This window comes from Polistes canadensis, unplaced genomic scaffold (genome assembly GCF_001313835.1).
Source record: "Polistes canadensis isolate GaletaPanama2010 unplaced genomic scaffold, ASM131383v1 scaffold_163, whole genome shotgun sequence".
Classification (NCBI taxonomy): domain Eukaryota; kingdom Metazoa; phylum Arthropoda; class Insecta; order Hymenoptera; family Vespidae; genus Polistes; species Polistes canadensis.
The window spans coordinates 19,598-36,185 of NW_014569710.1; positions in this window are offsets into that span (position 1 = coordinate 19,598).

Consider the following 16,588-nt stretch of genomic DNA (forward strand, 5'->3'; position numbering starts at 1 on the left):
ATTATTATTATATATAATATATTTATATATATATACATATTTTATATCTCCATATGAATCATTTAAATATACATGTGCCAATAACAATGAACAATGGACTGATTGTGAGTAAAATCATTGAAAAAATGAGAAAAACTGATTTTAGATGCCTTTTTTAATTACGGACACATATAATAAAGATGTACGTGTGAAATAGTTTCATAAGTTGCTTTATTTTTAATCTTGAATTGCATTCGTTGCAAGATCCGGTGCATGATCACGTTGAAAAATGACGTATTTTCTCTTGACTAGTGTCGGTTATTTGTATATGTTTGTTTATTTTTTTGTTAATTATATATTATACTATTGTTTTAATTGTTTATACAGTCTTAGCAACTTAAAATGAACTATACCGACTTACAGTCCAATTAATTGCACAAGAGTACCTTTTTCAATGTCAGGCCTGGTTTAGATGTGAGTACAGCTGTTCAACACAATAAATTTATAATGAATATATATTTAATACAATTATAGTTGTGTGGAATGTGTGAATGTTTCTGTATGTCGTACATTTTTTAATTGTATTTCCCTTACTGTAATAATAAAATGTCTTAAAATTTGCATTAATAAACTGAAAAGTGGGAAATTTTTCTAACAAATATTTAAAACCGTAGTGTCGTCAACCTATACTTTTTTAATTGTCTTCAAGGCCGAATTTTTTCCAATAAAAACAAACGATTTATTTTTCCACTCATTTTATATCAAAGTGAATTCGGTAAGTCCTAAACAAATTGAATTATATTGTATCGCGAGTATTGTTCAATTAAATGTTATATCGTACAAAACAAAAATCGTCGAGTGGATAACTTTCAATTGTGTCAAAGCTTGTGTCCAAATTCTCCAAAATAATTTGACTGTAGTTCTTGTTAGTGTAGCAATGGTATGTTTAATGAAAGATTAATAATAAACAATATTCATCATTTCATATACCTTTTGTTCCATTTCTTCGCGTTTCTTATTAATTTTTCTTTGCTTGGCACGTCTATTTTGGAACCAAATTTTTACCTGTTACAAATAAACAAATAGAAATTAATTAAAATATCAAATTATTGTTAGAGGGATATAATTAAAAATTGACGAATATTTATATACATGTATTAATCTGTTTAGATAATTGTGAGTAAAAACAAAATATGTTTAAATAATTGCAAGTAATATGAAGTACGTGAGAGCTTCTGCACGAATACTACAAAATTGATTTAAATATAAAATGTTAAGTATTAATAAAATGGTTTAATAATAAAATTAGAAAAATATTCAAAAAGTGAAATTAATCGATTTGTCCTGTGAATTACAAACACCATTTATAATTTTCTGGATAATCTAATGTTATAATTAATCATTGGGAGTAATAATTACCTGACGTTCGGAAAGAGAAAGGGTGCCGGCAAGTTCAGTTTTACGTCGGATCGTAATGTAAGTATTAAAATGAAATTCTTTTTCTAATTCCAATCTTTGAAAATCGGTGTAAACCACTCTGTATTTGTCTTTGGTCCGAGTTTTGCCTGAAAAATAAATAAATAAAGATAATGTAATAAATTACGACGCGTTTAATTCTATTCCTTTCATTTCTTCTTTAACGAATCATTATTTTATATTCGTTATTAAATAATCATTATTGTCAAATAATCCACATCGAAATGTAATAAAAATGAAAAATTAACGATAACATGAATTTGATTAATTAATTCTAATTTTGCATTGTTTTTCTTTGTACTTTTTCTTCTTATTTTTATAAAAAAAAAAAGTAAAAGCAAGATATAATTATTTGAAATAATGAAAAAGCACGAGTATATTCTTAGAATAGATTCGTTTACTAGAAGATAACAAGACGTTATCGCGAGTATCGTGAAAACTTCTTTATCCCTTTTTGCTCTATTACTATCGTTATTAAACTTCGCGATAAGCATTCGTTGTTGATACTTATATTGATATTGAGAGAAGAAATAAAAAAAAAGAATTAAAAAAAAAGAAAGAACAAAAATTAAATATCTAGATATTAATTATCCCATTCATTAATAAAAATAAAATAAATAAATTTTAAACAATGATATAACTTCTTTATTGCACCAAAATATATATAAATATATTTTTTTTTTAAATCATACAACTAATTAAATTATTTTATTATTGTTAATAAGGAAAGAGAAAAATTAAAATAAATAAATGATGAAATCAATTAACGAGTATACTCGTAATGGGATAAATGTAATTAGGATTTGATATTTAAATTGCAATTTTAATGCAACATTAAGTTATGAGCCGTTCACTGCACAAATTCATTAACTCCATAAAACAAAAAATGAGAAAATGCGATGAAATAATGTGCATTGATTTTTTAAATTCCTTTTATAATATAAATTCAAATAAATTTTGTAGCAAAAAAAGTTCTTGCTAGTGTGCATTTGAGTTGCATTACTGCAACGATTTCCATTAGAGTACGGAGTTAATCAAAATGACCTTTGAAATAAAGTATTTATTATTCAATGGCCAACAAAAATGTTGTCGTTTAATGGTGTTAACCTTTTATGTTTGGGAAAATTTGTATAAATATAAAAAGTTATGATTATATCAAGTTCTTATACACTTAAATTAAGGATTTTTCAACAAGTGAAATTAATCGATTTGTGCAGTGAACAGCTCATATATTTGTCATATTTCAATATTCAAAAACCAAGTCGAAATAAAATGTACCAGAAGATGTAAATAATTATTATGAAAATATTATCTCCTATCCTCACATGTATATAGTATGAACAAAGTAGAACAAATTCGGCCAACTATACCTAACGCTTTACGTCTGATCAAGAAATTCCTATTTGAATTTATTTGATTTTTCTTATGTTTTTTCTTTTATATGCAAACTATATGTTTCAATGAAGTAAATCATATAGTTTAATAAAATGGATTGGTGATCTATTCGAAAAGAAACAAAAACCGTGTACTGCTGTCTCCAAAAAAAACAGTAAAAAAAACCTCGTTGATAATATATTGAATAAACGTGAGAAGGTGTTAATAAAAAAATGACTCGAATCTGTAAAAGGTGGGAAGTAAAAAAAAACGCACGTGTAAAAAAAATGATAATAAAATTATAAATTTTATACAGAAAAACAAAAACGCGTTTATTTGATTAGAAGAACTTCAATTAAATATTACAACAGCTACGCGTAATTTCTCTATGTACGAGACTAGTAATACTCTTTTTCATAGTTACATTTTGGGATGGCACAATTTAAATGAACATCGTTTTACAACTAACCGATTAATAATTCTATTCGTAATAGAGAGAACAAAAAATAATTATATATAAAACAAAAACTATATTATAATATTTCATATATATACAAAAATAATTATTATAAATAATAATCTTGTTTTTTTTACTTCATAAAAAAGAAATCTTTGTTCCAGGTTACGAAATCAAAGAAAAAAAGAAGAAATAAAATGACGACAACGATGATGTTGAACACGACGACGTGTGAATATCTTTACTCGACGTGACATTGTAAGAGAACTCGATTACGCTTGTACGGAATACGGAATGGAAGAGAGAGTGCTATAATAAGAGCACCTAGGAATGAAGGACCGGCTGACTGACTATGAGAGAAACAGAAAACACAGAGAGAGAGAGAGAGAGAGAAAGAGAGAGAAAGAACGGAAAGAAAAAGTGAGAAAGAAAATAAAAGAGAAAAAATATAAAATATATATATAAGAGGAAAAGAGAGGAGGAATGAGAGAACGATTAGATAAGGCTAGTCGGCAAGATCAAAGGCGTGAACGTTAATCCACCACTCCTCGATAAGAGCACTCCGAGGTCTTTGAGGTATCACGAATAGGCTTCGACCTTAGATTTTTCGACCGTTCAAATAGGTGGATCCAGCATGGCTGGCTGATACACAACACACACACTCATACACATTGAATTTCCTGTTAGAAAAAAAAAAATCAAAACGGCTGTTTTCTTTTTTTCCTTTTTTACCCCAACACGCCCCAGTGATCCCCTAAACCACCATGTTTTTTTTTCTACTATCGTAATCCATCATCAAGAATCATGTTGAATCTTGTAAACGATATGTTTGAAGATTATTATGAATTATATTTTTCTATTGTATATGTGTGTGTGTGTGTGTGTGCGTCGTTGTAAATAACAATGTGAAGTATAATGATTATTGTTGTAAGTGATTATTATTTCTCCTTTTTTTTTTCTCTTTTCTTCCTTTCTTTTTTTTTATTTTTTTCATTATTGCTCGAAGATACGACGATACATTGGAGAACATATTATCGAAGGATTTATTTTTTTTTTTATTTGTTTTCTTTGTAGATCTTGAAATCAATTAGTTATCCTATTCATTGTACGTGATAATGATAAGTATATATAATATATAAATATATGAATATGATAATATATATATGTTACCGTCATAGCCGAAAATCAGTCATTGCTAGTAATTCCTCGGTATTACTATGAATTCAAAGGGCCTTCAGACGAAGTCGGAAATTGAAAAATTCTTACAGTTTTTCCTGGGCATCGAACATAATACTTTAATATCCTATAGAATATCAAATTACTATTTAAGCAATGTTGAAAAGAATACATCCTCGAGCACAGGCCCGACGCAACCCCCCTCCCCCCCAACAAACAACCTTTCTTATTTATATATATATAAATAAAATTCTTCACTAGAGAAGAAAATTTTATTTAAATCATGAAATCAATTAATTATCATTTTCATTGAAATAAAACAAGAAATTAAATAAAAAAAAAATTAGATCATTCACTGTGTAGAAGAAAATTGTTTGCAAATTATAAAATCAATTATTATCTTACTTTTTAATAAAAAAAAAAAAGGAATTTCTTTGTTATACAAGAAAATTTTTGGTATAATATGAACTCAATTTTATTAGCTTATTCGTTAATACAAAGAGATAAATAATTATTACTTAACCAGAAAAATTGTATATACATTATGCAACGAATTAATATTTCTATTCGTTAATAAGTAGATAAAAAAAATTAAATAAAAAAAAATACAAATACAATCCTCTCTAAAGTAAAAAGAAATTGTTTTTTTGTAGATTATGTGAACTTAATTAATTACCCTATTCGTTAATACAGAAAAAGAGACAAATAAATATTTTGACTGAAGTAGAAAATTATTCGTCGATCATAAAATGAAATAATTATTTTACTCGTTCAACAAACGAACGAACGAAAAAATAAAACAAAAGATATTTAAAAAAAAAGAAAAAATAAATAAATAAAAATTTCTTTATTAAATTAGATATATATATATATATATAATGAGATTTCTTGCGAGATAGCATTTAAGCAAACGAAAGTACGTTTAGAGTATATTAAGCTTAAGTAATTCTCAACTTTTCGAATCTCTGTCGGGATCACGAGCGATCGTTATCAAAACGTAAGTACATCAAACCTCCTCCTATCTCATATCTATGATGGCTCTTCTCTATCCCAGAATCACAGCAAACGTACGAAAATTCCTTTTAATTCATGGGGACTTAATAATTGAAGTAAGTATAAATATATGTGTACATATGTATTATATAAATGTATCTCTGTAACTATCGTTGAAACGACAACCATGACGTCAAAATCATGACTCTTAAGAATGATAAACACTTTTTCTTCCCTTTTTTTGATGTTTACACATATTTCCTCTTCACCCCTTTACCTGTCACTCCCCCACCCCCACTACTTTCTCACTCTCTCTCTCTTTCTCTCTTTAAATCTGTAAATATTTGAAAAAGCTTGTAAAACTTGATCGCCGTATTCGACTTCATTTGATATAATGCACGTAAACAGATCTTATGTACAATGAAATATTCTTAAATCGTTATCGAAAGTCAGACTTTATCTTTTTTCAAAAAAAGATCTTAATCAACGCAGACCGAAAAAAGAAAAGAAAAGAAAGAAAGAAAGAAAGAAAGAAAAAAAGAAAGAAAGAAAGAAAGAAATTATATTCCAAAACAGTTTGAAATTTGTCGCGTTCGATTTTTCCCTAGTTTCTTTTTTTTCTTCTTTTTTATCTTTTTTTTTTCTCTATATTATGTCAAAGCTTTCAAAGATTTACGGGATTAACACGTTAAATCTGAAAGTTTCGTATATACAAAAGGAGAAAAAAAAAAAAAAGGAGAAGAAAAAATCCAAACAACCATAAAAAAAAAAAGAAAGAAAGAAAGAAAGAAAAAAGAAGAGGATTGGTAATAAAAAGAAAAAAGAAAGACGAAAAAAAAAAACGAGAAAAAAAAGAAGAAGAAGAAATGAGAACGCGCGGAAAGGAAAAATCGAAGAAAAAGAGTTTTTGTTGTTTTCACGTTGAGGATTCCTTCTTCCTGTTCTTACGGGTCCGTCCAATTTTCTACGAAATTTAACACACACCTGAACTTTTCAGATCCGAAAACGTCCTTTACGGTTTTTCTCGAGGGATTTTCTCTTGCACGACGCCGGTGCCACCACCAACCCCAACAACACCACCACCACCACCACCACCACAGATGTGCTTGTTTGAAAGGGAAAAAGAAAAAAAAAAGATAAAAGGAGTTTGAGAAAAAGAAAAAAATAGAGATAGAGACAGAGAAAAAGAGAGAGAGTGAGAGAGAGAGAGAGAAATAAAGAGAAACTAGTGTGTCGTTTCAACATAGTCCTGTGTGAGCTCGTGAACGTTTACGTGACTCACAGTATAAGGGATTACCGTCGGCCTTTTTCATCTCTTCGATATCTGAACACTTCCATAGTGACAATTATACGTCAACGATTCTATCACACTCATAATCATTCTATCTTCGAAACATCATTCTTCCTCTTCCGAATATCTTAATAATTGTTTTATTATTTTTATTATTTTTTTTGTCATTTTTCTTTTTTCTAATTCGATCGATCAATTTCATACTCGTCAGAAGAATTTATCGAATTGTTTTATTTTTTATCTCTGTTTCGAATTAAAATATATATTTCTTTCTCGTTAATTCTTTTGTTTATCGCGTATTTTCAATTCGAGCGTGGAAAAATTATGAAATTCGGTGGTAGACACACCGTTGATGATAAGCATACAACATTACGGTCGTTGATACCTACAGAGTTTCCTCCTCTCTTTCTTGGATGGAAGAATTTGGAAAGGTTGTGTTTGTGAAACGTATACGCAACCACATCGTGCCTGTTTATTCGTGGATTACTGGCTGATTTACGTTTAGAATCACGAACAATATTTTATGATCTTAATTCATTTCATTCTCGCGTTAATATTTTTTTCCTCGCTTTGAAGGATTCTCTTTCGAAATTTCTTTATAACTATTTTTTTTTCTTTTTTGGGGGTAAGAAGAGAACAAGAAAAATAACTATCTCGTATCTAGATCTACGATCAAAAATGATTTTGATTTTATTCTCGCAATTGTCATAACAGAATCGATAAGCTATCATTCTAAATAATAATCGATGAAGAAAAAAAAAAAAAAAGGAACATATCGTCTCTCGTGGATCTTTGAATAATATCACAAATGTCATAATCTTTCATTCTGAATATAGGGAATATAATCATTGGAAAAGGAGTTCAAGGTAAATCGGTATCGCGATAAAAATATCTAGTTAGAGGTGCATCCACGTATAAGAAAGAAAGAAAAATAAAATAAAAAAAAAAAAAAAAAAAGAATAAAAAGAGAAGAAAAAAATATATATGAACGAGATGACTAAAACGTGCTGGTATTGCGTGTGATAAGAGTGAGAAGAAAAAAAAAGAGAGAGATAAAAGAAGAGAAAGAGAGGAATAGAAAAAAAAAGAAAGAGAGAGAGAGAGCAGAGACAGTCAAGGGAGAGAAGAAAGTGTGCTCGTGGGACCAGTTGCCACCCCATTATAGCATTTGCTCTTCCATTTCGAGCTACGAAATGGCAAAAGCGCGTGCCCTGCTTTCCCTGCCGAGACTTAAACCGCACACCACACCCCTCCCACTCCCCCACATAATTCTCTCACCCTCTCACTCTTTCTCTTTCTCACTCATTTCAACCCCTCGCGAAATTCTCCGACGTTCACGCATCTCGCCCGGGGTCCTATTCGTCAGTGGCATCACAATTACTCGTATTGTGCCATCTCACATTTGTATACGAGCATATACGTTTCAAATAGACACCAGATTTATTATCCATGAGAATTATTCTTATTACGTCGATAATTTTTCTAGACACGTTACTGAGTGCAAATGTGTTAGGAGAATGGTTTATTTTTTTTTTTCTAATTACGAATAAAATTTCTTTAGTCAATCTAGAGATTGACAACGAGTACTGTGTTTTAATTAAAAATAGAAAATTTCTATTGTATGTTATTATATCAAATTATCATTATATTATGTTCTGATGATTATTAATTAACCAGTTTGTTGAGTGATTGACAATGAGTTATGTGATTTAAGTGAATATAATGTTATATATTAATGAAATGAAATATATGTGGAAAATAAATTGGAAGAAATGTCTCAACTTTTTAAAGAATATTTTTATACTATAGAATGTGTTAAAATGTTTCTATTAAAACATTTTTTGATAATTCAATTTTGAGGTAGTGTCATTTTTAGGCCACGCGTATACTAAAAATGATAAGCGTTTGATAAAAATGTTAAAATTATGAATTCTTTGCTTTTTATAAGCAGGGGATTTACTTTTTAGTAAAATAAATATCAAAACTATATAAAATGAATTATTTATAAAAATTACAACTTTCGTATTTCAAACCTATAAGAATAATACAAAAAATTGTATTTACAAAATTTACAATTTCTTAGATTTATTACTCTTTTAATTTCTTCATCAATCATTTTATTAAGATTATATGATGATTTAAACTAAACGTTTCTATCGAATGAATATTCTTAACAATTAATTTTGAAATGAAATTTTTAAATTAAACATCAATTATGCATTAAATTTTTTGATATTTCTGATATATATAGAACTTTTGCTTAATAAATGTTTTATAAAATTTCGGATAAATCTTCTTGGCTCTGTTTTTTTTTCTCTCGATAATGCAAATATTTAACCAACCAATCGTCGAGTAAATTCGTTTAATTAAAAACAAAAAATTACCTTGCGTAACTACTTTTTATTACGCCGTAAGAATCGTTATTGATTCACGGTTTAAAAATTTCAGTAAATATTATCATCGAGTTTATAATAGTTATATCAATATAATTGTCTTCTTTCTTTTTTAATATATATTATCTATCAATAAGAAAAATATTATTGTTTCTCTTTAAAAAAAATATAAAGTCTTACGTATACAGAAAACTGTATAGGTGAGGAATAACGCGTTAGCCCTTTCGCTCCGACGGCCGTATAAAAACACCTTCAATAAGTAGACAGGTATAAATGGCATAACGTCGCATATAAGACAAATGCTATTCCATTAAATATACGTTTATTATATTCATATATACTATACTATATTTTATTTTATATCAATGTATGTATATAATATATTGTCAGCTGAATATTTGATAGATTATTATATGAGAAACATTGGAATTAATTAAAAAACACGATAGTTTTAACATTTATAAATGCGTTGAAAAAAAAAACGAAGAAATACAAAATAAATCTTAAATTAAAACAATACAAAAAGAAATATTGACACAATATGTTATTAGAGAGACATTTTTATTTAACAGATATAATTATAAACAATTCGTTTCTAAATCAAATCTATATCTGTTTTACTAATTGTCGGTTTTCTCTATACCCTTTTATTCATTAATATTTTTATAATTTCGATTAATCCTCTTGTTACTATTCTATTTTTTTTTATCATGATAATGCGAATATTTAATCAACAAAACGCAAAGTAATTTCGTCTAATTAAAAAGTTGTAATAATTCGACAATAAAATATAATTAAATTTAAAAATATATTATTTGTATTAAAGATACACGAAATAAATTGATTATTAATTATTTTTCTATATTAATTTTATAATTATTATTTTATAATGAAGAATATCCATATATAAATTAAAAATAAAATATAGCTATATACTATATAATAAAACTATTTGCAGGAAATAAGTCAAATAACTATTGTAATCTGTACCATAAAGTTTGAGGAACAAAAAGAAAGGTATAGTACGTTCGTATATCAATTGTGAACTGTCAGCGACACAATCAATCAACAGCAGTCACATTTTCTTACAAACGTGACACAATGAAAGAGTTGAAACGTCAAACAAATTGAAAGACCATTTGAAAAATGACGTTCATCTGATATTAATCTTAAACACTTTAATGTTTTGAATGAACGATATTTTTGAACCAATTCTATCAAAACTTTACATATGTATTATTAATATTTTAAAACTACCAAATAATTCGCGGTTTATTTAATTTGTTTAAAATTTAATTTGTTAATCAAAAAGGATATTAAAAATTTATGTTTTTCTTTTCTGATAAAAAAATTTATATAAATAATTTTTTTCTGTTAGTATTTTTGCAGTAATAAGCTCGTAGATTTGATGGATAAGAAAGAATATGTAAATTTTGAACGTTACACTTGTGTGTGTGTGTGATTGTAATTAGTACAGTTTTTAAAAGTAAATTAAAAAATATAATATGTTTGATTAAATGCATTGTTTTTCGAGTTACAATATATTAACAATATTTCCTTTTTTAAACAAGTTGGTTTACTATAGCAACAGTTTATTTTTGTTCATAGTTAAGAAAGTGAAGTGAGATTATAATTGCTATTTTTATCACATATAAAATTTTATTTTATTCTATATAAAATTTTGTACATTTTTATTTTGTCAGAAATATGCAAATTGCATTTTTTAGCTATTTATTAATGAAATTTAACAACAACTTTCAAGAACACCTCGTATATCCTAATCTTTCATTTCACACATTTCATTAATTTGTCTGAAGTTTTCTTTTATCGATCATATCGTTTTACTTTTAATCAAATTAAATTTCATACTTTAACGTTTACCAATCAAAAATTTATCTCCTTTTTCAAAATTACATCAACGTGCTTTATCTTTAAAGAATATCTTCAAACTGATCTGTGAACTATTTTTATCATAAATGTAATAATACACATTAATTGTTTATGGGATTACCCATTGATGTTAATTTTCTTTCTTTGAAGACAATGTTTTTAAATTGGAAAAGTTTTGACCAATATAGACACATACACTCAATAGTATTTTTTTTAAGAAATATATATCTTTATACAAAAAATAAAGAAAACCAGAAAAATTCATGGAATTCTTTTCTACCTGCATATTGTCATCTAAAGGGTTAGAAATATAGATTATTCTTTTTCAATCCCCATATATTGTTAAAACGTAGTATAAGAAATACAAAAGAAAACATCACAAGCTTTGGATCACTTTCTTTCCGCTTATTGTTAAGCTTGAAATTTTGGAAATTAGTAATATTTTTATTTGTATATCTGTGCATTTAAAAATGGAAGATGAAACGAACCTATTATTACCGACGGTAAATAAAAGATAAAGCACAATTGTATCAGAAACTATCAAAAAATATCTAAAAATTCTCTGGAGAGAAAAGAACAATCGAAAAGAAAAACTAACTAAATTAAGAATTTTATGGAATAACAAAATGGTACTTTTAAAAAAACCAAACATACGTGTCCTTATATTTATTTATCTAACAATGAAATTTGTTTCTTTATTATTTTCTATTTTCTAATATTTTTCTTAACACTGTTCCATATGGTTTTTAAATAAATCAATGAAAACCTGTTGATCAAATTTTGTTTCAATTTCTCGACATTATTTTCTTGATAAATTCTTATCCAACGATAATGAATTTAAAAATTAAAAACTATTTGACCTTCCGACCCATCTTCTCAATTGTAAAATTCATTCAAACGGAAAGTACGTAATAAAATAATTAAACGCGTAATATTGAACGATCATAAATAATTGGTTCTTGTATACATAAACGTTATTATTGCAATTTAAATATAAAATTGTACAACTCGTTATATATATATTAGAACATTAATAATGATAATTTAATTTAATTTATTTAAATTTTTATATTATCAATATTCTATCATTTTAAATATTTTAGCCATTTAGTATGCAAGAACCGATCAATAATAATATGTTAATGTAACTCTAAAAGAAAGACATATTTTTTTATATCAATTTTTAAATCATTCTTCAATCTTATATAATATTCGATGTTTTAACCTTTTATTTCACAAGCGTTATAATAAAAATAAATAAAATAAATATAAATGAACGTTCATAAGTATGAAAGAAACAAAAAAAAAAGAAAAGAAAGAATAAAAGAGATACATCTAGGACAAAAAAAAAGAGTCGTTTACCTATTTACATTGACAGATCGAAAAATATTTTCTTAACTCGTGTACGCTTAAGAATCACACAATCAAAATCATAAATGATTTAAAAGCAAGTCGTTTAATAACGTAGTTGCGTAATAAATTCGCACGAGTTTGCATACGTCGAGTATTAAAAGTTGAAATAAAACAACGAACATTAGAAAGATCTATATAAGTATTCAAGTTGTTAGAGAAGAAGAAATATTATTCTAACGACGATCTTCTTTCCTTCATAAAAGGTTAACGATCTTTCTCTATTCGAACGAAAAAACGTTCCCGTTTGCTTATAGTCAGTTCTCATCTTTTCAAGATTCTTTGAATACAGGAAGATACCAAAATGGCGGCCGCCACGACCTTACAATCGTGGCGTCCATCATCGTGTATGTTTTGTATCGGTCTACTCGAAAAGGAAGGAAAGAAAATTCTTAGGAGTCAACAAAAAAAAAAAAAAAAAGAAAATTAAACAAAAAAAGAAGAAAGCATATTTCTCGTCTATTCGTGCGTTACTTGTACGCATGCGAGCACGCATGTGTGTGCATGCGTGTGTTTGTCTACTTGTCCAAAAAAAATGTATAGAATAGATGATTTGCTGCTGTTGCATCGGCAGGTATAAGCGAATACAAGTTTTAAGCATGAAAATCGTAATACCGTTCTGCGATCCACAAGGTTTTCTACGATGCATCGGCTGCAATATAACCATAAAATGCAGATAATAACTGTTGGGTAGGTAGGTATTGGAGGGTCGCACGGTCGTGAAATGGAACTGGTTGAAGAAAATGAAAAGAGAGAAGAACACGTAGAAGGAAAGAGAGGAAAAAGAAAAGAAAAAAGAAAACCGACTAGATCGTCCCGTCTAGAAAGTAAGAAAGAAAAGTTAAAGCCCAACGAAAGACTCAAATGAAAAGGGTGAGAAAATCTAGGTAATTGAGAAGCTTCTCATCTTTTTCTTCTTCTCTTTCTTTTCTCTTTTTGTCAAAGTCGGTATTTTTGCCGGACACAAAAAAAAGAAAGAGAAATAAAAAGGGTGTCGAATAAACAGATAACAGAATGAAAGAGAATACAAAGATTCTAAAAATACGATGTTTAAGGATTGGCTGAAAGGATATAATTCGATGGATAGAAAAATTATCGTTATTATTGTAAATATAATTGTTGTGCTCGCAAAATAGTTTACTTCTAAGAAAATGTTGTTTTACGTCAAATTATGATTAATTATTATTATTCCGAATAAATTATAAAGAGAGACAAAGAATTTCAAAGAAATAGTATTAACGTCAAGTTAATCATGAAAATTGTTAGCTTCTAAGTAAATTAACATTAAATTAATTTTACTATTTTGAAACATATTTTTTTCTATATACGTGAAATACGAACCATGTTAAAGAAAAATACTAAAAAAAGAAAAGATACATCGATTCATGCCAATGATCATTCAAAATAAATGTAAAACATCGATAAAAATCACATACAACATGCCATAACATTTTTCACTACTTTTGCCTGCCAACAACATTGCTGGTTACAGCATACAACCATTTTCTCGATAAGAGATTCCATTAATAGAAAATGAAATAGAAATGAAGCGGTACGATAATTATTAATGAAGATTTTCTCGTACCGGTACCATCGAGTGTGCAGAGCTCGTGAATCGTCGTAGCTTGGCTTTCGTTGGAATCCGATGCTACGTTACACACTGCAACATTAGAAGAGACCAACTCGCAGAACTAGGGGAAATTTCGCGTCAAATTATATATATTTAATTTCACGAAATATTTATATACGCATATCTTTTTTTTCTTACTTACGAATATATAAGAGAATCCCCCCCCAAAAAAAAAGAAAAGAAAAGAATTGATTTTAAAATGAACAAACGTGCGATATTAATCCTATTAATTGTTTATGCAACGTATTATATGCGTCAGCGTAATTGCGTCAGCATGATGCATATATACATATACGCGACATTATAAAAAACAAAAAAATTATCTCTTAAAAACGACACACATATAAATAAACATTTAACCGATCAATTGTTCGAATTTTCTCATACAAAGCATAGAAATACGTTCAACGTAAATTACCTTTTCAAAATTATTCGATTTTTCTATTATATTTATCTTTAATATCAGTTTAATACTTGAACTCTTTAGAATAATTTTTAACCTGGAAAATTTATGTGTATATAAACAAATTTTGTCAAATTTATACCGATCATCGTTCACGAACGTTTCTTTCTCGTCATTTGAGACGAGAGTAACATTTTTAATTGATGATTTTTTTCTTTTATCTATGCTTGTTAAATTGAAGATTGTGAAAAAGGAAAATGAGTGAAGAAAATTCATATGGTCCAGTGAAAAATCCAAGTTGACGACGAGAGACCAGAGAGAGATTATCTTACAAATATTTGAGAGCAATTAGATGTTTGCCCGTCTGTTACCGTGTTTACATTGTTTCCCGTATCTAGTCCGCTCAGACGTGTTTATAACCTTACACGTATATACATACATACATATACGTGATATGGTTAAAAGGTCCTCTCTCACTCTCTCTTTAACCTAATTTTTGTTCTTACGTTCAAAAAAATTCATCCGCGCGCGTGATAAAAGAAAAGAAATAATTTTATATATAAAAGTTTGAAGGATTTTTTTCTCTTACACATCATCTTCCGTGTTTTAATACGATAAAACGAGGTAACAACAAAAATACCATAAACTATCTCGAATTGTCATAACTTATTGCGATTACTATTTCATCCTTGGCAAATTTTAATCCCTGAATCGGTTCGATCGTTTTTCTTTACGCGATATCGGGACATGCCGCGAGATAAGATAAAATTAAAAACAAAAGGTAGGTGCAAATTAAGAGAAAATGAAATGAAAAATAAAATGCTTGGTAAAAAAGTACGTCGCGCGGTGATAAGTGTAATTAATTAGAAATTCAAATATATTTCTCAAATTGATCATCGAATCCGTTTTAACATAATACCGTTAATAGAACTTACTGTTATTAAATTTTTGAATGTCAGCAGAAGTAAACAAAATATAAAAATCTTTATAAATAACGGGGTGTTTTATATTTAAACCGAAGTATTGATAATGTTCGAAGAATATTAATCTCTCCGTTTGTGTTCCTAATTTAACGTATCCTCTTATCGGGTATTCATTGGCAATATATTTTAATTGTATTAACGTAATCGATCATGCAGGATGTCAATTAAATTTGTCAGAATAAATCTTTATGAAAGTTTGACGAATATAATAAAACGTACGTAGTTTCTTTAAAAGAAAAATTACAGAAATGACTAATTAGAAGAAGAAAAAGAAGATGACGAAAAATAATAATTGACAAAAATATGAATAAATAACTAACCTGGAGTTGGCTGATTTTGATAAGACGGTCTTCGCATCCACCCATAAGGACTTCTTGTTAATCCTTGTCTTACATGTGCTGAGGTATTTTCTTTGTTATTCATAATAACAGAATTACTGATGTTATTAATCATTGCTGGTGAAACGGATGGTGTACCAGGACTATTTTCCGACCAAAACGAACTCCCAGGTAATTCTGATCTCGAATGTGCAACGGTATTTTCTTTATTATTCATATTAATATTCAAATTGGTATGGCTGAAATTGTTACTATTAGCAGTTGGTGAATTTGATGGTGTACCAGGATTACTCATTTCACTACTGCTAATAGTATTCGGTGGGCTTAACCAAGGAGATGGATCTGTAAGCGTTGGAATTTGATTCTGTTGTACATTTGGTGATCTCTGTTGTGAATTTTGCTGGACGATCAAAGATCTTTGAAGCGAGTCTTCTTGAGTAAATTGCGATCTCTGAAGTGGTATTGCTGTTGTTGGTAATTGCTGTTGCGATAATTGCTGTTGTTGCCCGTAAAACTGATGAATTTGGGATTGCTGATTGCTGGAATGATGTTGATAACCCGGATATGGTTGATATTGTATATGCGAAGAATAATTATGTGAATGTGGATGAGATGACCAAGCATTGAAAACTTCTGGATGATCGAAGTATTGTGATGGTCCGGCATTCTGAAAAGGTGTTGTTGTCTGCGGATACGGATGGGGGTAGCTCGAGTACCAGAATTGTTGAGGAGAATCTACAATTGTAGGAGCCGTTGGTGTCGCTGTAACATGTTGAGCCTGTTGACTGGGTACAT